This window comes from Pezoporus flaviventris, unplaced genomic scaffold, assembly GCF_033815535.1.
Source record: "Pezoporus flaviventris isolate CSIRO_AGI_PZ_B2104156 unplaced genomic scaffold, CSIRO_AGI_Pfla_v1 ptg000001l, whole genome shotgun sequence".
NCBI classification, from domain to species: Eukaryota; Metazoa; Chordata; class Aves; order Psittaciformes; family Psittacidae; genus Pezoporus; species Pezoporus flaviventris.
The window spans coordinates 5,822,988-5,850,719 of NW_026892549.1; the positions used below are offsets into that span (position 1 = coordinate 5,822,988).

The following is a 27,732-nucleotide window of genomic DNA, read 5'->3' on the forward strand; positions in this document are numbered from 1 at the left end:
ACGTGCAGTCCTTCTCTAACCCAAATCAGTCAATATTATCTGGGTTAAAGAAAACCCTTCATGCTTTTAAATAGTAAGCCAACCTGGATCATTTTGACACAACCGGGTTAGGGAGTGACTGTGTACAGATACAGCGACAGATTGGAGAGGGTGGTAACCCAGCTCTGCAGCAGCCGAGCTGTGAGTTGGACCACAGGCTGAGTAGTGCTAATTGTGGTGATGAGTTCACTAAGCTGCCCAACTTTTGCTCTATACAATAGCTTTGTTTTATAGAAAGTAATGAAATAGTTTAAGGGCTAGGCTAGAGATGCAGCTGGTGATTTCCAAGTTTGACCTCTGATTATCTGTTTATAGTCTGATGCCTTCTATAGTAGATGTACATTCCTGTCCAGAGGCCTGGTAGTGGCTGGTTTTTTCCCCACTTACAGGCAACTGAGAACAACTTCAACGTTGCTTTGCTTTAAACTGCACTTGCTTTCGTGGGCTGTAAGGAAGCTGCTACCCTGGCAATATTTTCTGGATAACAGCAGTGATTTTCAGATGTTTATGCACATGACTGACACACATGTAGTGTTGACATGAAAGGTCCTCTGTGGGTTTTCGCAGCCTTTTAACATGCTGATGAGGGGCAGATCTAGCAAGACTTTCTGCAAAAACTGAGTGGAAACATTCAAGATTTTAGTTCACAGAAGATGGTATAAAAATCCCTGTAATGCTTTCTTGGGCAAGTTTGTAAGTATGCGTGTTTGACACTGGACTTGACAGTGATCTCATTGATTTCTCAGTGTGCTGAAACTCAGTTACCCTGGTTCAGCATTAGTGTGCGTGAGAGCAGAGTTAGGCCTGCTGAAAGGATGGATACTCTTTCTTTTCCCTTGGGGAACCTGTTAGAAGTGGTTGTGCAAGTCATGTCTACATGCTATGACCTGTCTGCACAAAAAGCCATGACTGTGCCACCTGCCAGCAGATATTTCCAAGATATCCTCACCTACAAAAGAGCATCTTCTCACCCCATCTCCCCTCCTCAAGAGATATGATCCTCTTATTCCACTAGCATACACACTGGATGCTGTAATTCAGCACCTCAAAATGTTCTTGCCAACATGGGACCTGTTTCAGTTTCTGGTGGAGGCAGTGGTAAGGGAATCCTATTTTGGTGTATATGCTCATTCAGAATAGTTGAGCATCCATATGGAGGAAGCCCTGCTGCGGTGAGGTGTATGTTGTGTGGTCATGAGGCAAGGTGCCTGGGCCATTGGACAGTGTGCCCCCTGAACACTGGGGCCCATCTCATTGCCTTCAGGAGTCCCATCTAGTGCATGTTGCAGGTGTGTTGATGATGACGTAACAGCTTCATGCCTTCTAGCCTTCAAGCTGATGACAACCAAAGAGAAATGACTTTCCCTTGTTGGTGTTTATTTCCAAATACATCACCGTGCAACTCGGTGATTCTTCTGGCTGTCTGAGGTGAAGACTTGACCTCTCCTTCTTTCAGTTCTCTTGACATTTACTTGTAACGAACAGACCAAGATGTTGGATTATGTTTTTCTGGGTCATCGAATGCATTATATGTTTGTCCTTCACAGAAGGAATACAGTATCTTTCATCTCAGCCCATCAGCTTCTTTTCGTTGGTTTTAATTTTGTTGTAGTCATTTACACCCAGTCATTTTGTCAATAAGCATTACTCACATGGGGAGCAATGCATTGATTCCCATATGCCCTCCCTTATGCGCACACTCACACAGGGCTGTAACACCAGGCAACAGCCACAGGTCCAACTCAGAGGGCTGACTCTGCTGCTGGGGAATCTGGGGGGTTATTTACACATGTGGGGCCAGGATGCAGAATCCTATGGCAGTACTCAGACACCAGTGGGGCTGAGCAATCCCAGAGCAGAGTCTGCCCTCAGCTGGTTGCATTTGTCAAATTTACAATTTCTCCTGTGTTACAAGCATGTGCTTCCAGTCCAGGTCCTCCTGCTTGCTGAACTATATGCAGAGACAAGTCTATACTAAGCCTAGAGGCTGTCCTCAACATTTTGGAAACTTCTGTGGATGAATGGTTTATCTGCATTTCTGGAGATGAGCATGATTGACACAAAACCACAGGAAAAGCTGCGTCCCAGATGGCTTTGGTATGGTTTCATTGTGTTTTCTGTGAATACTTGGCATTTATAGTGCTGCCTGGTCTCCTTCAAATCATATACCTGCCTGGAGGCCAGTACTCTCTGAGCTTGTGGCTTGAGCTGGAATTGCTACCTTTAACCTTAAACACCACTTTTCTGCAACAACTGTCTCTTATTTGTAGAATTTCAGTCCAATTTCATGGTATTCAGGCCGTTCACTTACCATTTCTCATGCTTTTTTCATGCTATCTCTGCATCTCAGTAGTGCGATGGTCCCCACATCATGTCATCTTGAAAATTTTGGTGGTAGCAGTAAAAATGTCCATGTTTATTGATAGTTCCAGGAGAAACCTCTTGAGCTTTCAAATGAAAAGGAAAACAGGTAATTTGATATATTTGGACAAAAGCACTAATAACTGAAAAAATTTGTTTGAAAACTTCCCAGAAAAATAGAATAGAAATTGTTAGTTTGTGAGCAGTTTACATTTTCCAACAAAAATATATTTCAGAGTGAAAAGAAAGTTTTGCTGGAAACTCCTTTTTCAGCCCTGTTCTTCCAACTAGTTGATCGGCATCTCCTAAAAAAACATTCTTCTTGTGTCACCAGTAATCACCAGGCTTTCATATTTATGTTCAAAATGAGACTGTGAATTAATAAAACACTAAAAAACAAAGAAGCAACCAAGTCTGTAACCTGCATGTGCTAGGAGTAAATGTCAGTAAATGGAACTCTCAGCAATGTTTGTGCCATAGTGATTGATGGGTGCTCTGATGGAGTGGCCTCTTCTCTCCCTCTCTCTGTCTTGTCTGCATGTTAATGCCTCCACTCATTGAATAATGATGCACTTTAGTACAGATTTGTCTTATTTTTGTTTCTGATTGCTGGCAGGGCTGGGTCATGTCTGTGTTTCTCTGAAGCACCCAGTGTGCTTCTGGTCAGTTGGAATAATTCAGCAGGAAGAATTTTATCTGGAGATGAATATGGCCTTGCCTTACGGGAGCACCAACCAGTGACACTAGTTGCCATGTTGTATTTCAGTGAATCTCCAGATTCGGTACTTGGGGTAGATGAGGTCCGTATCTCAGAGCACATGATTGCATGGATGTGTGTGGGTATGCCTGGCATTTTGGCATGGTTTCAGTGTGATGAAGGTGTAGGTTAGAGGGTATGAGGAGCACACAATGGGCTGTTGGTGTGCTTCTTGTGGGAGTTTCCCGAGACAGCTCTCGGGGAGCACCATGTAGACAGCAAACACAGAGCTATGTCTCTGTTGTACTTGTGTCTGTTTTTGAGTGAACTTCTGAGTACTGATGTGAGCGCAACCGGTGGAGTTGTACGTGATTCCCTTGTAGATATGCTGGCTGCGTTATGCCTTACATGTTGTATGCACTTGGGTCTTACGCTTTATGTACCGGCATCTCAAGCTCATGTGACCATTCAGAAGCAAAAGTTTCTCCCTACGGACATGATTCCTTGTGGAAAGATGTTCATAATGTCTTCAAAAGAACCCAGAGCTTTTCCTTGACACAGCGATGCCCCAGATGACTACTAATTCACTTACCTGTGGGATGAGGGAAGATGGTTTCCCTGATGCAATGTGTCTCTAGTTTGTCTTTCTTGATCTGACTGTTTTTAATAGAGTTCTTGATGGTAGGGCCAGCTCAGCATGTTATTAAATTTACCAGCCCTTGGTAACATCGTTAGTAAGAATAGTATTTTAAAAGGCAGGAGCAGTTTGCAGCTCCTGGGTTAGGTGTAGTAATTTAATCAGCGAAGGCAACTGGTACTCTGGATAGCAAATACAAAGACTAGAGATGGAACAATGTGGAAAGGCGACTTCAAAGACCTGTGCTACCACTCTGTACAGGATAGTTTCAGAGACTTCAGAAGGGCTAAGATATTTAGATCAACCATTGCCTCTATGATTACAATGTATGAGGAAGGTGTATGAGAAGTAGAAGGAAAAGCAAGATTCTCACTAACAAAACATAGTTAGTTCCCTGCATTTTTATTATATTTATTATATAAAACTATTTATATAATTTTATTTTGGGAATCTAGAGATCCTGGGGCTGCTGTCTGTGTAGGATACTTGCAAATGAGTAGACCTGAGGATAAGTAATTCTTTCAAGATGGCAATCCCCTCTCACCCCCAACTTGTTTACTTCAAAGATAAAGTCTTGAAATGAAAGAAAATCTGCTCCCATTGATGAATATTGTAGAATAGAGCATGAATATAAAATGTGTGTGAGTGCGAAAGTGCAATTTACCACGTAGCTGCAGTCAATTTTCTTGCTATTTGGAAGTTGTAAAGTATCATGATTCCAGGACAACAGAGACTGCAGTTTGCAACTCTGCTTCCTCCTGCTCTCCTGCAGTATTTATTCACTGGACTGTGCCAAGTTAGCCATCAAGGCAGTTTGGGATTTACCTCCCTTGCTTGCTTTGTTTCACTAAGGGGTATAGAGCTTTTATCCCTTCATCAACCTACTCTGGAGAGGTTTAGTGTTGCAAATATGCCAGTGCATGGTACAGCTGTCATATTCCTGCTGCTCAAGCAGAAATTTATGGCAAGGAAAGACAGATACATGTGGTGTTGGGTTATGAGACTGACAGAATTGCTGTCATGTCTCATAGCAGTTTAGGTATGATAAAGCTGGTTTTTATTTGTTTTATTTTGTTGTGGAGTGCAGAACTTGAGCAGAAATAAAGGATGTTTAACAAGTAAATGGAGCCTAATTTTCCTACTTATTGCAGTAAATTTGGAATTTCTGCACTGACTACAGATGATTAAAAAATTAAAGCTCGCCTAAGTAACTCAGAGTAAGGGGCACGAGGTACTAGGCTGTGATAACCACAACCTCCAGCATGCAGCAGATGACATTCCAACCCTCACCTGGGATGTGAGCAGCACCAATCTGCAGTGGGGCTATCACAACTTTATTGAAATTGTTTTCACGTGTGAATTGTTGTCTTTCTTCCAGTAGCTGTGGAAATCCTGCCTTGGGTAACAGCTCAGAGCAGTCTGATACTGCTGCAGGAGGCCACCTGAGCCTGGTTCCCCTGAGAGCGTGTTGCACACGGCTGACTGCATGAAAAGGTGTGCTATGCCACATTGAAATGAAGCAGTTAGGGAAAAACCTGGAAATTGTTTTTTAAGCCAAGATTTTGAACAGTTGGTACCAACTTCTTAAATTTTTTCAGGCCCACTGATGGTTCGCAGAAGGGCATTTAGAAGCTGGTGTTAGTCCGTGCTGTAGGACCATACCATCTTTTATGGTGATTTTTGGTTAGAATTCATGTTCTGAAGCCTTATATGTGACTGTTAATGTCAGAAGCTCTTGTCTTAAGCAGACCAAATAGTGAAATAAAGGTCAGAACTTCCTTCTCCTCATCTGTACTTTCACAGTAGATTCATATGCCCATAGTCTGTCTACTGAATATGATTTAGGATGTCTAAGAGGAAGAGGATATTTTTCCTGTATATATGAGTGATTTTTTTTTTTCTATGAAGTAAAATGTGAAGAATTAAAAGGAAAAAAAAACACATTCATTATGCAATTTCCTCTCCCACTTACTGTATTTGCTTTGAAAAATGTAATCCCTATGGCACTTGGATATTACAGTGAATTTGTTTTAAAAATCTTATGAGTGATTCCAAATACTTACTACTTCCTTAGTGGAAAATCAGTTTCTAGAGACTTCTTGGCAAATGTTGTTTGGTTTTTGGTTTTTTGTCTTCTGTTGTTTTATTTTTCCCCTTTATTCTACATTATGGTCATACTTTCTTGTCTAATTCATTGTCCAGCTCTTCAGAAATATAAATGAGTCTAGAAGCGCTGGGTTTATTTGCTCTGCACCTGGTTTGGGTATCATTCAGCCTTGCTCCTCTTTGGATAGTTCCAGCTTTTTAACTTGTCTTCGTGTCCTGTTTGTTTCTAGGGGTGGATTGTGTTATTCTCCTCAGTGCTGCTTCATGTGTTTCAGTGTTCACACAGGAGGGCTAGTCTGGACAGCACAGCATAAAAGGGTGGACAGTTGTTGCCCTTGTCCTGGGAGGGTGAACAGAAAGAATGAAGAGAAATACCAGAAATTGTGCTCTGGAAAAGCAACAGTCTGGAGTAAGAGAACAGTGACATCTACATTTGTATGGCTTGCAGAAGATGCGGAATAGAAATCTGATTTATTCTAGGAGGTTTAGTTTTGCAGGATTTTTTGGCTTGTCACACTGGCGTGACCAGAGCCATAGAGAGAACACTGAAGTCGTTGTGGCTTAAAGCATCAGAAAATGTTCTCCAGCCTTCAGGCTGGGATGATTCCTTTGAGATTGCTTAGAAGAGCTGGCCATAGTTGTAGCCCCTTATACTCTGGACGTGACTTAGATGTGCACATTGGAGTGCCTTGGCATGAGTGGAGGTTCTGCATTTACCACACTGCCAGGGTGACACGATGTATTGCTATGAGCTGTGTTTTGTAACACTTCACTCTGTAGGACTTCTGCTGAAAGTACTTTTTTTTTTTTTTTGCTTTTGTCTTATATGTGTCTCTGTATCCTAATGGGAAAGCTGTTCTGTGGCTAGATCTTAAATAATAGTGCTTTTCTGATACAGATACTCAGCCCTCTGAAGAGGACATCACTCTCTTTTGGTCCAAGATGATGTCCTAAAGAGGGAAAAATATAACCTTCATGATTGCTTTGAAAATCGTGACATTCACTGCCATTTTTTAGTGAGAGACTTTTTTTTCCTTCTCACCTCTGAAGTTGTCAAGCTTTGTTTAAAACCTGATATCAGAATATGTTGAAATTTCCTGTGCCTTTGGTTGTGATTTGGCAACAAGTCTTACTGTGCCTTGTGTGCAGCATTTTGTTCTTACCTTTCTGAAGGTTAATTTCTGCTTTACCTGGAGTATTCCCTCAGCTATTGTAGCAATTTATGGTTGTCTGTCCTTTTTCCTTTAGACCAAAAGGAATTGTTAGACATCTGAACACCTTTGAGTAAAATATTAAACCTCATTGCTTCATTCACTAGGCTGCTGACATGTACATATGCTGGCAAATTACTGTATTGGTGGGAGCCTTTACTAATATAGTGTGTATCACCACGTCATTGAACAAAACCACAAACAAGCAAACAAAAACCCCAGACTAGCCCTACTGAGTACCTGAAGTAACCCAGTTGTTATAAGTACCAAATACTGCAATTTGTAAGCAACACATAAAGGTCTTCTCCATCACTGTGAAAATGACTTTTGATACATGAGTTGAGCCTTATGGGTGTTTGGGCTAAAATATTTGAATTGCAGTTCCTAGTATTAGCCATATAAGTACATTTTGGACTCGTACATGAGGTGAGACTGCGTTTTGGAAAGGAACAATAACCCAGCTCTCTCTGACTTCTGCAGATGAAGTCACTTGTTCAAGAATGGTGTCCAACGTTAAGTAGCCAAGATATTGGTTGTAGCTTTCAGGATGTATGAGATGCGGAGTAATGTGTATTGTTGGTTAGGTGAAGCATCCCTTCGCCCAGTGTGGAGGCAGGACTTGTGAAGAACAGTGTGTGGTGTGGGACTGAGTGCTCATGCAGCACAAATGATGGGGTAGTTTTGTCTGTTCAGAGCAGGCTGAGAAACAGAAATACTTCTGGTCTGATTCATTAATAGTGGCATGTTTGAGCTTCCACACCAAATAAGGCTGTAGTAGCAACAAAAGGTCAGTTTTCTGTGACTTTTGCTATGCATGGTTGCTGTTACTGCTTAGTCTGGTGATCAGGTGCTGTGATAGCGGGGTTCACTTAATGTCTTAGACATGCAGCCTAGAGCCTAGTGCAGATAAAATGTGAGAAGGAAAAATACATTTTCTCTAAACAGTGCAATTAGGACCTTTGAATGACAAATACAGCTCTGGCAAGTATTAAACAGTGTGTCTCAGACACTTTTCTGTCCCAGTTTCCTCTTCATGGGGTGATTTCATAACCAGCTAAAATGTCAGTGTTGTAGAAGGTTAATATCCTTTAAAGAAGCAGGAATCAAGGCCTTTGTAGGTTATTAAGTGTTAGAATCTGGGTTCCTAACACATCTAGTGTAGCTGTTTTCAATAATCCTCCTTTCAGTGAAGTCAATGAGAGCTTTGCCGCTGCCTTCAGGTTAGTTTATTCTACAGCAGAGAGGAACAGAAAGAGCAGTAGCTTATTCTACAGCAGAGAGGAACAGAAAGAGCAGTAATTTACTGAGCCAGCCAAGTTTGCTTCAAACACCAAAAATTCTGTTTCCTGTAATTGCCCCATCCTTTCTTTCATTGCTCTTCTAGCAGAGATTAAAAGCAGTAGAGTAGCAGTGATATTGGAGGCTTGCTCAAATTCACATATGTCTGCTGATGTATCAAAGACTGTCTGCCTTGGTATCTGCAAGCTTTCCCCAAATTATAAAGTGTGCACATACAGAGAGGTTTCCCTTCGTCTCTCCCCAGTGCCATCTGGGCTTTGTTTATCTGTATGTGAAGTGGGGTTTTTATGTGACCTCCCTGTGGGTAGCCTAGTGAAAGAAGTTGCTTTTTCATTCTGCGCTGGAGGTGCTAGAGATCGTGATCTTTTGCCTTTATTATTATTATTATTGTTTGGTTTTCATTTTTTTACTTTATTTTTCCCCCTGAGTTTCCTTTGACTGTGACCCAAGGTAGCATTGCCTCCTGGGGAAGCAAGGCCTTCATTTGCAGTGGATCAGAGTGCCCAGGCTCGGTGTTCCTTGTTGCTGGGCCATCCTAGTGCATGTGGACTTGGCTCACTGACACATGAAGTAACCTTGGTGTTGTGATCATGTCACAACCCTTCAGCACTGCGGCTTTCACCAGGAAAGTGAAGGCTTAGCATGTGCCTGCTGGGTTTGGCTCTGTCCAGCACCAGTACCAGCCTCAGCTGGCACTGAGCCCCCCTTCAGACCCGGATCTTTCCAATCTTGAAGATGCACTATGGATAGTTTGGGGACTGTTGGGAAGGCAGCTGAAATGTTTGAGCCTTTGTCTGGCATTTTGTTTTCTGGTGAGCCTAGATATATTCAGCCTTTTTTCCAGTTCTATCCATTGCAGTTTATTCAAGTAGTTGTCCCCCTACAAAATAGCCTATGACAGATTACACAAGCTGAAGAATTGCTCCTGTCTGTAATTTTGACTTTGCACCATGTCACACAGTGCTTTTTAGACCAGTTGAGGACCAAAAAATAGAACAGAATGTTACAAAAGGCCATTCTCTGTGTGAAACAAGGGGCTGCCTGTCTAGCCCTCTCATTGTGTCTGTAGTGTTGCCCACCCTTTTGAGTGCCAGGGCTGAAAAAGTGTGTTCTTGCTCTGCAGTGGTTCCTCTCTCTGTGGCTCCGTGCTGCAATGGGAAGCTGCAGTAGGAAAGTTGGAATTGAAACCTTAAATCACATTTCTACAAGGTGATGATACGGAAATATGGAAAGTGAATTACATTTATGCAGTGGTTGTTATTTGTTGACTGTGTCTCTTCTATGGTTTTTGTTCATTTGTTTACAATAAATCCAACTGCAGTTTTTTCCAAATTCTTGACTCTCCAGTCACAATTTCTGTGAAGCAGCATATTACCCAAACTTGACTGCAAAGTCTGTTCTAGCAAAAGCTGCAAGGAAACTATGTGTGGTCACAAACCCGATCTTACTTGAGATCATTTGAGATCTCGCTTTACCCCACTATTCAGTCTGTCAGACTTCCATTACAGATGATAAGAGAAATTAATTTCACTTGATTTCCTGCTTTGAAAGGAGCTATATGTTCTGGTGACATTGTTTGATTTTGTTGAAATGGTGACAGGCGCTGGACATTTCCCAGGGTCCCCAGTGTGGAGCCAGCAAGCTCTGCGAGCCACTGTGGAATATGCAGTTCCCTCTTGGAGGGTGTGTGGTGCCAGGGCAGCCAGGCACGCAAACTGCTGTGGGCCTGAGGATCCTGGCATCACAGGATCTGTGGCTCAGGAGCAGGCTGCCAAAGCCACTAAGGCCCCATTTTTCTTCTGGAAGAAACCCAGGATTTTACATACTCAAATTCTGCATTAAGCAGCAGCCTTTCTCTTCCCAGCTCTACTTATTCCTGACCCAGACAAAAGAGGACCATCCAAATCCCCTTCTCTAAAGCATTAACTATTCCTTTGTTGTTTCCCATTTATGTATTTGTTTAATGTACTCCTTTAAATCCCAACAGAAGGAGATACAGCCCAGACAGTGTGAGAGAAGTCCATTTAGTCTGAGACAAATTGTATGAAAACTTCTCTTGGTTATTCCATTAAAAAATTCTGTGAAAGTACTGCTACTGTTTCTTATTTTTAGAATACGCTATGGTTATAAAACTGTTGCTGTCTTCTGTCTAGGAAGCTGGGTGAAATATGTAATATAAACTTTCAGTTTATGTGTGCATGCTTATCTGGTACAACTGAAGGATGAAGGCTTTGGGCTGGCATAATCAAGACTGTTCAGTACCAGTCCAACAGGAGACATAACTGGAATCAGCAGTAGGTAGCAATACAGCAACACTCATTAAAACAGGGTGCAAATTATATATTGATTAGAAGTTTTGTCATATCCAAGAATGTGGCAGATGGTTGATTTATAAGTCGGGAAAGGTTATTTGCTTTATTTATTTCAGCCATTAAAGCACACTCAGTTGCAAGACCTGGAGAATATGTGTGGTAATTAATAAGCTGACAAAGAAAAGTGGTGATGTTGTGTATGTCCACTTAGCTCCTGTCACCAGTAGCAAAACACTGCTGAGCCCTGGTGAGTTAATTCATAGGACAGCTGTGAGATGTGGGGGATTATTAGCATCTCTGGTTTACAGATGGCACTGAAGCATAGAGAGGTGGATGAAATGCTGGGATTTGACAGTGGTGGGGCAACAGAAATGGATCCAGTTTTCTCATGCTTAACTGCAGGACCTCTTTTCTCTCACCACAGCCTCTTGTAATAAAAATTAGAGCCTGGTTCTGACATGATCCAAATTTTGCTTGAGCATTTTATCTGATGCTGTGAGTTAGTAGTAAAGGAGGACAGGGAGAGGCTTTCACAGAGCTGGAGCTCAAGTTTGAGAGGGACTACTAGCTTGTTAATGGGTTGGATTACAACCAAGAAACCAGTGAGAGACTGGTTGACCTGCCCCCATTAAGCTTCCTCCTCCTGTTGCCCCAAGCAAGCAGAAAGCTGCTGGCTGTGTTAGGTGAAATAACCCCACAGTCACCTATGACAGGCTCTGGGAGAGTAATGGTCAGAGAATCTATATGCATTTGATGAAAGTGAGAACTGAAGGGAATGTATATGCCTATTTTGGCAGCCTTACATGCACATTTCCAACAGAATGAGGATTTCTCCTATGTGATACACTTATGCAGGTCGTAACATCCTGAGCCTGTTTTGTTGGATTTCAAGGAGAGGAACAGAAACGCTACAGTAATAATAGTTACCTTTATGAGCATCTGCCAGGCTGTCAAGAAAGCCAGCACCAAGCCTTCACACTTCTTCATTACTCTGTGTGCACTGCCTAGACTCCTCCATGAGCTTACTTGCCTCTTTTTCTCTAAAAGAAGGCAGAAGTCCTTGAGAGCCTCACTGATGGTGAAATCATTATGCTTGTAGTTTAATGGCAAGCAACTTGATTTATATATTTATGGCACATAATTTGGGGTCCCAGTCGCCTGTCTATGTTGATCATTCAGGTGATACGTGACAGTCTGTGCCAGCAAGTGTTGAGCTCACCAAATGCGTGAGATGGGAGAGATGAAGGTGAGCTATTCAGATGAGTATGGAGGGATCCATGAAATGGTGTACATACTGGTTGTCTAAATGAATGACAACTTGTAGATAACAGTGATTTAAAAATCTCATCATCTCTGGGAATGCATGGTTTATTCCACAAGCTTACGTGACTGCCTGGCATAACTGTGATAAGCTATGCTCTGTGGTTTTGTCTTTTTTTTTTTGTCATCACTCTTTGGATGGTGTCCGTGTTTCCTTAGTGCTGGCATAGCAAAGCGTGAACAGTCATTGTATAAATAGGAGGCAGTGATCTCCAGAGATACTTGCCTTAAGAAATAATAACTTTTATGGAATGACATATTGGATGTCCCTCTAAGCTTGTCTGACTGGAGCATTTGGCATGTATGAGTGGAGTTCTGAGATTCCGCTTAAGGCCATTTCCTTCACCCATTCCTCAGCATTGGGACCCCTGGGGATTCCCCTCTCTTTCCTTTTCTTTGTTGTTGTGTAGTGAGTTTCTTTGTATACTGTGCGTATCTGGCCTTTATACCACTGACAGTTTTGGAAGGTGACTTTTGACAGCTAAGGATCATCTTCATGTCTGAAGAGCTGGTAGATTAAGAGCTTTTGACAATCTTTTAAAAGGGCTGTGATTCCCCAACTCTAGTTTCAGATTTCTCTTTTAGACAGTGATGGATGAGATTTCTTGTTCACCGTGTGCTGGTGCATAATTCTAAAACCAAGGTGATGGAGGTACCCACTTTGCTGATTTTCTGTGTGTATGATAAATTTAATCCCCAATTTGTGAGCTCCCAGCTTCAATGTTACAACTTGAAAATAGTTGCAGTATAGTTTGTTCAGCACCCTCATTAGGTATTTACAGTTATAACTGCTGATTTAAACAGATTCAGCTTGCAAAGGGCCTCAGAAATCTTCAAAGAGTATTTACCAAAGGTCCAAGACAACAAAGTTGTTCTGATTGTATCCTAAATTCAGTAGGGATATTATGCTACTGGTTTAATGCTGAAAATATTATTTGTATTCAGCAAGAGAGACACTTCCAATTTGCACATATATTGTTTCTTACAGTGCACAGTTGTTTTCTCAGGGTATTTCTTACCTTCACACTAATAAATAAATAAATAAACGAACAAACATATCTTGTAAAATGGGCTGAGAAATAAAATTTCTCTAAAAAATACAGGGAATGCCAAGCCAGCTTGTGTGTGGGCTAGATGCCAATAGTGGGTGGTGTAGAGGACTAAATGGTAGTGTAACAGATCCTTTAAAACAAAACTACTCTTCTGATCATAATTTTGGAGAGATTGTACTGCCCGGAGTGTAAATTCTATAGCACTGCTTTAGTGATTGCTTTTGTCTGTCCTTGAATTCATATAAAACAGCTTAGTCACCTTGAGGCATTGCTACAAGAAGTACAAAGGCAATTTCGAATGCACATCTTCATTTGCTTTGTTGGAAAGTATAAAGGTCAAGTTAACCAAATGATGTCATAAGATGATACAGAAAAGATACAGTAAGAGAAGAATTGAAAGCAAGTACACAATTACTTGTTCCCATCCACTTTGTAAGTGGTAAGAGAGGGATGAAGTAATGTTGTTAGTGCACAGTCACTGTAGCTGTGAATGAGATACTTCCCTATGCTGTCATGTTGAAGCATGTAGGTTAAAAACCAAACCAACAGAAACCCACAAAACACCAACTTTGCAACTAGGTAAAGCAGATTAATTTGTATTAAGTGTTTGGGAATTACAGGTTTTAGCAACTGAAAGTCCTTACTGTGCTGCCTTTTCCTTATTTTGGTGTTACAAGTGAAAATAGATGTTACGTAGCTCACAAGAAAGACATGATAGAATCCTCAGGCTGATTTGCAAATGTAGAGCTGCTTATCAACTCTTGCATCTTCTGAGCTGAGTATGAAGGTCTTTCTTATGTCCCAGTGAACATCTCAGAGATGCTGGCTTCACCCAGCAGTGATTTAAACCAGAGAGTGGATACTGTGAGGAATTACCTTGAACATGAGAATTTTCCCTCCTTTTACTGGGAAAGCTCAGCAAGCATTTGCTGACTCTCTAGTGCCATTGGAAGGCAACCATCAGGGTGATATCTGCTCTAGAAAAAAACAAGGGGAGTTTCAGGGGGTGGCATCTGTCTTAGGGAAAACAGAGCAGCATCTGAAGTGCATTGCTTGACAAGGTCTTTGGCATGCTGCATGCTTGACAGATCCCAATAGACATCTTCTGAAAATTGGTCCTTTCAGTAGTTATTTTGTGAAAAGGTATAAACAAGGCTTGCTTGTCAGGATTTTACATGTGTTTCTCATAAACTCTGTGTCCAGGTATCTAAGGAACAGTTTACAACTTAGCAATATGTGAGAATGGAAAATATTATTTTTGTTGTAAGTATTATTGGCTGCGTGAGTGAAGTTTCTCATAAAGCATCCAGTGCTTCTGAGGTGCCTGTGTCCCTAAGGAGCCTCCATGCTCGGAAATGGATGTAACTTGTGACTAAGGACTGATGGCATCACACATTCGGTAGGAATTTGAAATTTCTGTAGGAACTGAAAGACTTTGTCATTCAAGCTAGACATTTTTTGGCCTTTTGAAAGTTTTCAGTGCACACAAGCTGGGTCTGATCCTGCTCTCATTAAGGCTAATGGGAGCTTTGCCATCAACTTAATAGGAGTAGGAAAGAATCTGTCACAAGCTCTGCCTGTCCAAGCCATGGATTATTCTGTACAAGCCAAGATATTTGCTTTAGTTGCTCTTTTTCATTGCTAGTTTTATCATTAGTATTTGTATTCGAAGTGTACCTAGAGACCCTGACTGAGCTTTGCTATGCTGTGCACTGTACAAACAGGTACTTGGAGGAGAAACTGCCCCTAAGAGCTTGTAATGTAAATAGGAAGATAAGGGAAAGCTGGGAGGCAGAGGAAGAGGGGGATATGTTTTGCAGAAGGGACATAGCTCGCTCTGAGTGAGAAGCAAGAATGAGCACTGCAGCCAAGTGTCTTCAGACTAGGTTCAGTGCTCCCAAGTGCGCTGCTCTGTTCTGTGCTGGGCTAGTTTTGGATCTATTTTGATGGAATTGAGGAAGTTTTCAAACTGATTTCATCTGGAGCACTTTCTGCCTTTTACTGTCTGAGGGCAGCAGGAGAAGGGGCAGACTCTTGTCGAATGGAGTATTACAGTGCATGTAATCACGAGGAACAGAATCCACTTAGATCTTTTGTCTTTGGTATATCTGGTCCTGTGAGTAACCATTTGCCTTCTCAGGCAAGTTGTCCTGATGCTAAATGGTTCAATGTGATGTGGGATAGAGTGCCAGTAAGATAAACGTAAACTGAAGTTTCTCCTATTGGCTTTTCAGAAATGCCAAATATCCTTGTTACAAGAGGAGGGCAGTAGGGCTCCTGGAAACAAAACACATCATTAACATTAGTCTTAAATGTTTTGAAGGTGGCTGTGGTTTAGGTTTCTTTATTCTTTACCTTTTGATGGAGAGAAGGAAATACATATTTTAATTTGGTTAGTTATTAGTGAAAGTTCGTAAACTTCATCAACTGCTGTGAAGTTTATTAGTTTCATTCCTGTACTTGCTTTTTGTTTTCTGTTGTTTCACAGGGGCTGGTTTATTCTCTGGACTGGTCTTCACTTGTGGGAGAAATGTTAGGAAAGTTTAACAAGTTCTGGGCTTGCCTCAACTAATTCATTTAGTCTCTTCAGGGCAACATCTCAGGTGTTTTCTGGCTATACGGCAAACCTGGTATCTGTTTAGCACAGGAGAATACAAATTCCAACTGTGAGCATGACTGCATTGCCTGCGCAGGTATATTTATTTTAGATATGTTGGTACTGGACTTTATGCTGGGATGAAAATCACTTCCTGCTTTCGAAAGTTTAGAAACTGCTGAAAATTCACTGCTAAAGTTGGTGTTGGGGGACATTTTTGGGCTAAATTTTAAATTCATTCTTGCGATAAGAAAGATTACAAACCAGTCTGCTACCTCCCTGTATGTAGCAGAAGTCGCCAACATGTACAACATGACAAGTTGGTTATTGCTGTTAGGAGCTTTCTTCTGTATGTGATACTATTTGAGAAATTGAATGCTATGGTGTATTTAAAGGCTGTGTTGTAAAATGCATATGCACAGGGGGTAAAATTAAGGTTGCCTGGGCAACCTTAATTCTGGCATTTCCTGATTTTTTGAATGCTATTTTGTGCAACCTTCTCGTTGCCTCAGAGTGGTGCTTGCACTGTGTTCTATTTATATGCACATGGTATAAACTAAAATAAGTATTTGTAACGTTAGTGTTGGATTTCAGCTAGTTAATTGTTCTTCATTTCATGCTGGAATTGTTTTGTCTTTTGGGTTTGGTTTGAACATTTTAAACAGTTAATATTCAAAGGGAAGTGTTATCGATTTTGTCCTTCCTGTACTGAAGATACCTCTTTTCAGTTGAACCTGGCTGCGCAGGGTAAATCAGGAAAGAATTTCGCTCAAGCGATTTCTGTTTCCTTTGGTATTTTTCTGCCTGTTTTGCAGTAGTTCTGTATGCAGCAGTATGAGCAGTATGTTTCTCCTACAGTTTCACTTTACTAGAGAGATCAGGATGGAAAACATAACATCCAATCAGTGATGTAATCTCCTAGGGAAAAGTTTCTTCAGCCTGCTATAAGTAGAAATTACATCTCCTTTTAGCAGGTCTCCTGGATCAGTCTGTTTAGGGCTTCTACAAGGGAGACAGTGCATCCAAATGGATTTTGTCCAAAGTAAAATGTTCCTTTTTTTTTTCTTTTTTTTTCTTTTGGCTGTGCTTTTAATAGAAAAAGTTATTTTAGCCCTCATTAATTTCTAATAAGTCAGAACAGTGAAGTTCACTGAATCATCTGCAAATGTAGCTGGTAAGTAGTCTCGAAAGTCAAATAGAGGAAACGGGCTGCTGCGTAACCTGTGATGTATGGGGAACTCTCATGGAAGCAAAGATGAATGAAATGAATTTTATTGGAGGTGGGAGCAGGAAGGAAGCAGGTGGGTACAGCTAGCTCTAAATCAGATAGTTGTAAATATGGTCCAGCATATTTTTAATGCTATGCCACTGTTTCTTCTAATGTTGGGGAAAATATTTTGACTTCCTGAGCCCCATTGACTGAGCAATGAAACAAATGTTGTTTGTAGCCCTGACTGATGGTGAAGTCAGACTTGCTAGATAACTAAGGGAAGAATCCATCTTGACTACCAAGTTCAGCAAATCTCATTGCCCTCTTGAACATAAGGAGTGAGGGTGGGTAAAAACCTTCCCAACGGTGTAGAGGGGTGCAGTGCGAGGGTAGCACCACCATCCATGAGTTCATGGCTTTCAGCAGCCCTGTATCCAACCCACTAGACATGACCTCTTTCTAAAAAAGTTTGCTTGTACTGTGATTTAAAATTAACATTACACCCCAGCACATCATATGATTTTCTAGCAGGGGTAGAGTGAATAAGAGTGTTCAGGACACTCCTAGTATCAGCTGTTTTAATCTAAGTATAACTAAGGAGGGGTTCGATGTTCTTCAGACCTGCTTTCTAGGCTGGAACATTCTGTTCCTTTCTCCCATCCTGAGCTTTACAATATACTTTGGGCCAAATTGTCTGCTGAGGTAAACAGCCAGAGTACCATTTGAGTTTACACAATCCCAGACAGGTCTTCCTCCCCATGGGGGCTGGGGGAGGGTAGGGAGTATTGTACCGTAACTTCCCCAATTCTAAGCACTGCAAGCACAGGGAGTGTGGAATTAAGGAGACATTTAAAATATATCACTATGGTATTACAAAAAAAAAGCACAATTAAGTCAGTCAAATAATCTACTTTATACTAACGCCCTGCCATAATGCTAAATATGTGATTAAGGCATTTTAGTGGTTGTGGTTCTAGAATAGATGCAACTGATTATAAGGCACATTTGAGTTATTTCTTCTTCTCCTTGTGGTGTCTCGTAAGGCAGAAACATTTCCTGCAAGACAGAGGAACTGAACCCTTGATTTAATTTGCAAAATGAAATTCAGCCTAAATACTGATTTTCTTGGAGTACTGTCATAGTAAGATGGCGCAGTGACTTGTAGCATTTTGTGCCAGCTTCTGTTTCCATCAGGATCACTGTGAACTTTGTCACTGGCTTTACTGGGAGCTGCTCTGGGCTGTCTGTGCGTACTTGCAGTGCTAGCATTCCTACTTACCACAGCCTGAAGACAAGCTGGTCTTGGAGGTGACAGTTCATTGCTCAGAAAGCAAGCGGGAGAGATGCAGATTTTTTGGCATGAGGTTTTCTATCACATCTTGGACCAGTTGTAACCTCAATGCTGTGTGGTTGTCACCACTGAGTGAGCCTGTGCCCATCACAGCTCTTCTGCCTAAACCTCCTTGCGCAGATGCACCTCCAGCAGCACTGGAGCAGCAGCTGCCCTCATCCTGCCCTGAAAAAGATTAGAATAAATGTGACAAGCGTTTTTTTTACTTATAAATGCTTTTTTACTTATAAACGCTGCCTCCACAGGAACATCAGCACAGTTTTCCTGGTTTAATTGCATTGACTTAAAACTTTTGCACTGGCACAGCTCTGTGACCTGGAGCAAAGACCTTGACGCATTCCTGACGACACAATGTGCAGGCAAAAATATGTGGGCATTTTGACGACTCCTTTGTGCTGCTCTGCCTGCTCTTTCCTGTTTCATTTTCTCCAGACCATGATATCCTCAGTGATTAAAATACAATTCTTTGTGAAGAAATGGCATAAGCTGGTCCTGCTCTGAAGATTTGCTTACTGTATACAGTGGAACTCAAATCTTTGTTACTCTGCTCTGCAGACTGACTAGAACTCTGACCTAAAACCCTGAAACTTTTCCTAGTTTATACATTACCAGAACTAGTTATCTGCATTTATATTGCAAAGCCACCTTTATAAACTCATTGTCTTCAAATTTACAAACTCATTGTCCTCAAATAATGCTCCCAGTGACACGTGTGCAACCCCAAAGAAGGAAATAGAGTTGGCCAGATGACACAGGAGGCATAATTCACGAGTAATGGATTTATGCAGCACTGGACCTGAAAGGATTTGTATGATTACCAATGATGCATGAGCCAGAAAAAATTTAACCTGACTTCCAACTCAGGGTGAAGTTTTCAGCAGTGTTGTTTTACTTTCAATCTCAGCGTCTTGCTGTGGTGGTTCTTAATAGCTGTGAAGCTGCGTAGACCCATTGTACAGAGTCCCAGCACGGGGCTGAATGGCACCGCACAGGAAGACAGCAACTCTGAGCAAAAGGAAAGCTCTTCCTAAAGATACAACAGTCCTCTGATGAGGAAAACAAAACTTTTTTCCTTTTTTTTCCCCACTCCATGGAAATATGTGGTGGAATCTGAAAGTCAGGAATTCTTTCCATCTCCTAATTCACAACTTTCAGATCAACATCAGGGAATGTCATTGTTTGGAAAATTAATAGCTTCAAGCTGAGTTTTGTCACAACATCCACAAATTCTCTTTTGCAAAAGCACACAGTGCTGGTTAAGTTGCTCTCTTAGTCAAGTCTTCTGGTTTATTTACTTCAGCATTGTTTAGTTACTAAATGTAATTTGGGGCCTAAATTTTCACTGTTAACGCTTGGGTTTACTCTGTTACAATTCATTTGAAGCCAGTGATGTTGTATAGTCATAAGGATGAATTAAAAGAAATCTCTCACTTCAATCTGAAGTTATTGGGTGCTAACAGTTAAGAGGAGAAAGGGCCAATATTTTCAAGGCAGCATCCTAAAAACTGTAGACATTTAAATCCATACAGGGACATCCCATTAACACGTCTGCTTTTAGGCATACGGAATCTCTGCAGCCCTTGTTGACATAAATGGAAATCAAGAGTTTTGTTGCTTATGCTCATGTAAGGCTTTGGGTCTGCTTTACACATGTGCATGTCTGGTACTTGAGCATCCAGGACTTTGAGCCAGATGTTGAGCTCCCAGCTGTCTGGGCTGGGTGGGCTTGCCATGCTGTCTTCCTTTTTGATGGAATTCCTATACCAGCCCTCAAAATCTGTGAGCAAGTAAACCAGCTTGAAAGCACAGAAGTCCATGACAAGGCTTTCTTCAAATCTCATCAGCGCTTTTCCTTCTCATCTAGTTTCTAGCTCCCAGGCCATAAGACTGGGGCCAAAGTAGGCTATTGCTGAACAAGATGAGATGTATCCTTTTGTGTAATAAGCTGCTTCTATTGCCTTTTGATTGCTCTCAGCCTTGGGAGCAGCACTCAAAGGACCATTATTTAGATGTGGCTTGGCACAGGGTTGTGGTCACAAAGCTTCCAGGCTGGCTGCAAGTTGGTTTAGTTAAGCAATATTATACAATGCTAATGCAGTTACTCCTTCTCTTCTTTTGCTTGTAAGAGAAGAAGGAAATCAGGTTCTTTGAGCTTGATTGGAAGAAAAATGAACCTCTACTACTGGATTTACCAAACTGCCATGTAGTCCAAATAAGTCTAGATGTGACTGAATTCCTGTAAGAGGTTTAGTGATATCTGAGCCATTGCTTTAACTTAATGCTGTCTGATGGGTTGATTATCCCTAGTGCTGCAATGCTCAGAGGTTTGTTTTGTTTGTTAAATTGTGGATGATGAAGTTCATTTGAAGATGAGGTCCCTATCATCTCTTTTAGAATAGAACAATTCCAGTAATTGTTCATTTAAGGAGTAACAGCTCACTACATGGGCTTTTCAGGTTGCTTTCCAAATTTGCAAATTTGTGTGTAAGGCATGATGGTCTTTTGATGTTTCAGTTCTTTGTTGCAAATGCCTCTCTCAATGGACGTCAAATTCCTCACTTCCACTGCTGCAAACTTACTATAAAAATTACCCAGTATAAAAACTTCCTTACTTTCTAATTGTAATGGGTGAGGTTCACTGGCATAATGCTCCTTGTTTGTTCTTGGCTAGTGCTATGATTTGCTGAATAATTACCTATAGCTACCAGATCTGAATTATGTCTTCTTACACCTTGTGAGGATAAAAACATGACAAAATATTAATCAGAATTTTGACTCTGAAGCTGTTGTTAGCAAACTGAAACTGTAACTCTGTGTAGATCTTCTATCTTACAGTAAAGAAATTTTCCCAAAGAGCTTTGCCATCAGCTATTGGCAGGTATCGGGAGAGTATTATAAATTGGCATCTTTATAGCTGCAGTGCTGAAATCGTGCTCCCACTCATGTTTGATGTAAACAACCAGAGCAAATTCACAGCAGAGTGACAGAATTATTAAACACTGAACCAGATTGTGTCCTAGTTATTGCCATCGTGAACGTCTTTTTATTAAGTGGGTATTCTGGACACGCATCCTTCTGGTCTTGTGGCAGGAAAGGCATGTACTTCATGCCTGTGCTGGGCTCCCAGCATCCTGTCCCAATGCCAGGTTTGTCCTTGAAGCGTTGGATGGGAAAGAGAGAATTTTGCATTGTGAAGGCTCTGAAATCACAGGGTGTTTAATTATAACGTCACCTGGCCAATAGAGAGTTGATACCAGTGTGATGCATGCAACTGAAAACCAGATTGAGTCTGAAGAACAAGGCAAATTATTCCCCTTCTTGTGCAGGTACCTTGTCTGATATTTCAGTGACATTTACAGAGATTAAATACATACAGAGGATCTGCAAACCTGTGATTTAAGGCTTTTAAAAAAATGTTTTTAAAAAAGGTCATTGGGGATTTGGAAGAAAGTCTTTATGATCTCTTTAGTTATCAGAAGGAGAAGACTTCGTATTACACCAGCTTATGAGAGACTGGCCTCATGGCATCTCTTCCTGAAGAAATAACTGTTAGCTATCTCAGACATAGTTTGAACTAACCAAAAAAGAATTGCACATTGGGGAACTGCTCTTTCGAGTCTTGCTTCTTTCTATCATTTGCATGAATAATGCTGTATTATGTGTTAGCATGATATACTCCCCATGTTCTTGCCATATTTTGAAGCATCAACTTGATCTTTCTTTCCCCTCTCTTACACCGTTTCAGTGCTGTTGCATTCCTGGTGTTTCAGATAGATCCCATATGAGCTAGTGACAGCAGACAAAGTTGTAATTCTTGTAATTCTGGTAATTTTATTTATTTATCATTTGTTGAAACCAAAAGCCTCAGGGAGGGTCTGAGGTCTTTCCCAGGTCCCATACAGGTGCCTGCTGCCTGGCTTCCAGATTTGAAAATGTGTTGAAGCACCTTTTTTCTTTAGGCTCCTAGGTCCCTATAGAAATGAGTAAGAATTTAGGGTCCATATTCATTAGACTATGTAGACTTTTATTTTAAACTGATTTCAGCAATTTGAGTCTTTATATGTAAATGCTTACTAAATCAGGCTGTGACTATGAAGTAAGTTGTATGGATGCAGGTTATGGAGTGAGCGCTGTAGCCTCATAAGTATTTTGATCAACAGTCCATAAATAAAATCTTAATTAAGGAGTCACATGTCAAAATACCTTTTGAAATCTGTGCTTTGCTGCATTAACTGCTTCAGCTGAGGCACATGATCCTCTCCATGTGGCCTGGAAGCACAGGGGACAGCATGCTGAGTTGATTAGTTACCTCCAGAAGTGGCAGGTCTTTCCTTGCCGTAACCTCTACACCTGGACACTAGTGCTGTTATAACTCCAACAGAAACATATGGAGCTAGTTTTCCAATTGGCAACAGCAGCTTATTTTTTATTTGATGGTACTTGAGTCCTAAGTGGGGAATATGCTATTATTAATAACTTACTGAAAATATTTTTTAGCAAATTTATCATTAATGCAAAATGGACTTTTTTTTTTTGGAGTAGTTTCTCTGATTGCTTGCTGCATACTGATGAATATGAGGCAATGGCCTATGTAGAAACTTGGATTCATGTTACCAATTTCTTCTCTGTGATTACACTGGAAATGTATTGCTTTCATTTTGTCATTATTATTAATGTAAATCTCATCTGTAGCTTCTAGTTATTCACCAAATGTTTTCATAGGTACTGTAGCCAATATCTAAATTTGGTAGGGAGAGGGTCCTATCCAAGTCCCACAGACAACAGTGAGGTAAAGATATTGTTGTCACACCCACGTAGGTTGCTGGTATTATGATATATATGAGCAGCCACATTCAGAGCCCTGTTACATTAGCGGCTGCTCGTTCATGCCTGGCACAAGAGGTGTAACCCTCACCTACTGGGAGGAACTTTATGTCTTAATACACAAGGCATACAAAGTGTAGGGAAGGGGGATTGTATTATAAAGCCCTAAAAACTGTCAGGTGACACTCCCACTGTCTGTACCTCTCTGAAGTATTTTGTTTAAGACTCAAGTGTGATTTCAGGGTAGGATCAGGAGATTTTGGTTACCAGCTAACCTTTGAGGGGCAAAAATAACCTTCGAAGGATAAAGTGCTTATTTCCCATGTGCTGTGCATCTACATGCTGCTTCTCAGCAAGTTTTTAAGAGGGGAACATATGGTATCTCTCTGCCCCTGCCTGAATTGATTACTTTAAATTTGTCTTGCCACAGTCTTGGAGTTGCTGCCCCAATTTCTGTGACACCAGAGTCAGGGCAGCATAGCATATTGTGCGGATGGGTAACCATGCCTCACCAGCTGTGGCTGCCCTCAGATGGGCTTCATGAAGGCCCTGTGACCCATGTTACATGGCACAGATGCTCACCAGGATTTCGAAGACATTTGTTATCCATTTCCCTTTATTTCCAGGAAGCTCTCAATGCTGTTTTACCTTCCCTTGCTCACTTAGCAATTTCACCAAGTCCTTTCTAAGCTGGGTAGAGGAGCTGTGCCATGCAGACAAAACCAATGTTTCATATTGTCAAGCCCAGTATTGTTCATATTGGGCTGAGGTGCAGACTGAGTTAAGAAAACGTAACAAAACTCCATTGATATGTTTTAGTCCTAATAAGCACTTTTAATGTAATCTCTCAGGCTGCTGGAGGAAGGCACTGAGATAAAGCTAGTGTACAGTCTTACACCTTTGAAAGGAAATAAGTAACTGTGCCCAGTGAAGTAGACTGATACCCAAATGCAGTCAGTTCAGTGGTTGAGAAGTGGTGTTTTGTTACATATTGAATCTCTTCTGTGCTCTGAGGTGCAAATTCATCAGCTCTTAGTTAGGTTCCTGTGCCATCAGGTGCCTCTCAAAGCCTAGTGCTAGTTTTGATGTCATCACAGCAGAGCAGTGGTACCCACACCAACAGTGGATATCTGGGGCAGCCTCTTCAAACACAGCCTCAAAACATGCAACCCTTTCATGCTGGCAGGAGAAAAAAGGACCTTGTAAGGTCCTCCATCACTCCTGCAAGCAATAAAATTAGAGGGTCCCTGTGTCATTACAAATAGGTTTGTTGTTTCAGGCAAAAGACGTCATTCTGGAGACCTCCCCTTTCCACAGACATTAGTTTTTCATTAATATCAAAGAGACTGTGCTTCTCAACCCGAACATGGGGCCAAAGTGATAACTGCTCTTATGCTTACAAAATACTTCAACCAGAAAGAGGAAATGTCTGAATTTGTATAGACCTGCTTTGAAAAAAAAAAAAAACATTTTCATTTATAAGAAGAAAGATTTTGTGTCAAAGGAGAAATGAAAACCATTCACAGGCCTGGGTAAGGCTCTTACATAAGCCATTCTTTCTTTTCAGATGCCCAGCAGTAAATGATGCAAATGAAAAAGATACAGTGTGGGGAGTACTATTTCAGTGTAATCTTCCACCTCGCAACTGATGCCTGAATGATTTTATTATAAGAACAACATGGTTTGGGGCACAGTGTCAGAAAGTCAGCACTTGCCTGGAGCACACATTTGAATGTGTGTAACCCCTCTTTTGCCAGTTGTCCAGAGAAATCCCCTTTCTTTATCTTTTAAAACTTTCTATCTCTCTTTTCTGTGCTGAGATGTACCACTGGATTTCAAACACAAACCCCCTGAAAAGGGAAATGCCCTCCTGTGGACTGGCTTTAAGTGGCATTACTAAACAGGTTGTAACATATGTGGATTACTTCTTGTTAATGTACAATAGTACTACGTGTCAGTGTTTGCAGTGTGACTGCGTCTTACCAGGTTGTGACCAGAAGGCTTTGCCATTGCCACTAGCTTCATAAAAAGCCTGCAGGTTCTCTTTGGGAGGTTGCTGTGTTAGGGAGAAGTGCATAAGGTGGGCTAGAACCATGGTCTGTGGCACTGCAGGAGTGGGGTGGTGAAAAGGTACTGCAAAGGTGGCTGGGATTCAGCCTTACCCTAAGAAGGGTTTTTACTTCAGAGGAGTGTGTGCTGTGTTGGTGCTGCAGGAACAGTTTACCCACTTCAGGGAGAAAATACAATCCCTGAGATCATGTGGTGGGATGAATGAGAAGGTAAACCTCAGTGAGATTTACCTTATCTAAGCATACACAAGGCAGACTGTCATTGTTCTCTAGTTTGTGCTGTCCTACAGCACAAAGCCTTTGTCCTATGCCAAAGCCTATTTATTCTGGGATAAGGACTTCCTATCTTGACCCACATGTGCTGGCCATATTGAGGTATATAATTAATTTTTAGTATGTGGTCAGTCCGTAACATATCTTACCTTGAGGCCAGTACAGAAGTGCTGTGCTTGAGTTAGAGCCTCCCACAGGGAGTTCCAAATGGGTGTAACTCATAGAAATAACAACTTTCCCAGGACAACAAGGGCCTGTTCACCTGCAGCAACTTGGGTTAGCCCATAATGCTCCCTGTTCAGGACATGGAGATGCTGACCTGAATTCTCTGTCATTGTTTGTTGTCTTACTTCAGATGTTAAGCTCTCTGGAGTAGAAACTGTCTTTACTGCTTGTATGGTGGCCAGCTCAGTTTTGGTGTTCCTGCTCTTTGTGCATATTGTACAAATTGAGCTTTAAAGACAACACAGAAACATTTTTTTCTTAACTCATTATATGGGTATTATTTGGCAAATTATTTTAGGCAGCAGAACATTTGAGAAAATTGGCAAGGTTTTGTTTGAGTAATCTGTAAACATAATTAGAGGTTTAACTTGGGAAGCAAATTAGTTATTCGGTTGCTTTTGCTGATCTCTGATTTTAGGCCAGGTAGTACTATTTTTGTAGCTGATATTGCTAATGTACCTTTTTAAATGTCATCATGCCTTACTGAACCTTGTATGTCACCTGTACTAATGTAATAAGTCAGTGTGTTTGGTTTTTTTTTACCAAGCATGGGAAAATACTGATGTATAAACATCTTGCAATCTTGATTTCCTTTACAGCTTCTTTAAGTGCTTAACAACTGTAAAAACCCAACTTCAAACACTTCCTGCAACTACTTAGGGATTAATTTGAATTAAGATAATTCAAGTGTTGGCATATAAATATGAGTCAGGCTTAAAAAAAAAGATCTTTGCAAAATGAAAGGATTCAATTTTTTTTCCTAATAAAAACAAACAGCTGTGTCTCCCATATGGTATTCTCTTGTAAAATATTTACATTTGAAAGGCGCCCAGGCTCCTTGCAGTAGAATACAATTTAAACAATGAGTAAGTGAAAAAAAATCTATTGTGGTCAGCTCTGATCACAGAGGTTTTTAGCATGCACCTTCCCCCTTCTGACCCGTCTGCCCTCAGCATTAGGCTATTTGCCTTACTGTTGGAAGATTTTCCTTGTTGAGTAACTCAGTATTTTTCTTTCTGAAGAAATAATAATTTTCATCAAGTCTTAACCTGGTGTAGGTCAAATAGTGTGTGTGAGAAGAAGGATATTACAAAAGAAGTGTGTGTGGGGGGAGGAACATGACCAAATAAAAACAATAAAAGATGAGAATGAGCTATTAGTACATCAAGTTTAGTAATGGTTCCCTACTCTGAACTGCAGAAAAGTTGGCTGTAGGAGTGTCTCTCTGGAAGCACCATCGCCCCTTGGTTAGTGGAAGCAGTTTCCTTGGTTGCATGGCTGCCAGAGTCTCTTTTTTTGCCTACTGCAAGGATGAATGTTAACTTTCCAGCTGGAATTGCTCTGTTTGCTTTCACAGTGAAAACAGAACTAACAATTCTGGTAATGTTATTAAAAAATATTTGTCATGTCAAAAAGTCTTGCTGCCTGTAATTATGTTTAAACATCCCAAACTGAATAGCAACATTCAAACTCAGCTACAGTATTTGATTAGACTCGGTTAATAGTTACTAATGGGTGTGCAGCTTTTATAATTTGAGGGAGAGAATGGGGAAGTCAATGGCAAGCTTATTTGGAAGGCTGTGAATGACTGAAGGGCTACAGGGTCTTGAACCTGGTACTATCCTGTGCTTGGGGGGTGGGGGGAGATTAGTGCCAGGCCTCATTCGTAAAGAAAAGGGTCTGATTTTTCCAGATTAAGTCAAGATCTGAGTAGAAAACAAAACAGTTTTCACATGTGATGAACGTGAGGGTGATGGGAGCTTGCTTTCTTTTTTTCTTTTTTTCTTTTTTTTTAATTTCAAAAGTTTCTGTTTTATCTCAAGCCCACAGCAGTCTCTTTGCTGGCTATGTTTGCTGTTGACGTTATCCTCTGCAGAGCAATGGGGACCTCAGTCTGTAGTATTTCAGCAACAAACTATGATTACAAGCTCTTTCATGGTGTGGGACACATCATCTCCTGAGTTTGCCAGATACCCACAGTGGTTTACTAAAGCCTTGTTTCTTGGGGAACTGTATCACTATTAATACCACCAGTGCTACTAAACTAATACATTTTTAGGTAATCTAACCACTTTTGGATAGTTAAAGGTGCTTTTCACAAAAAGGGCTGTTCCCCAGGACAAGTTCTACTTACATGAACAGAGGTGAGC

The 27,732-nt window shown here is 41.0% G+C and overlaps 1 protein-coding gene across 13 annotated transcripts in view; it reads left to right on the plus strand.

Annotated features, from left to right (window-relative positions):
* Nucleotides 1–27,732, plus strand: part of KALRN (kalirin RhoGEF kinase) — a 514,073-nt gene that overhangs the window by 19,175 nt on the left and 467,166 nt on the right. The window lies entirely within an intron of this gene.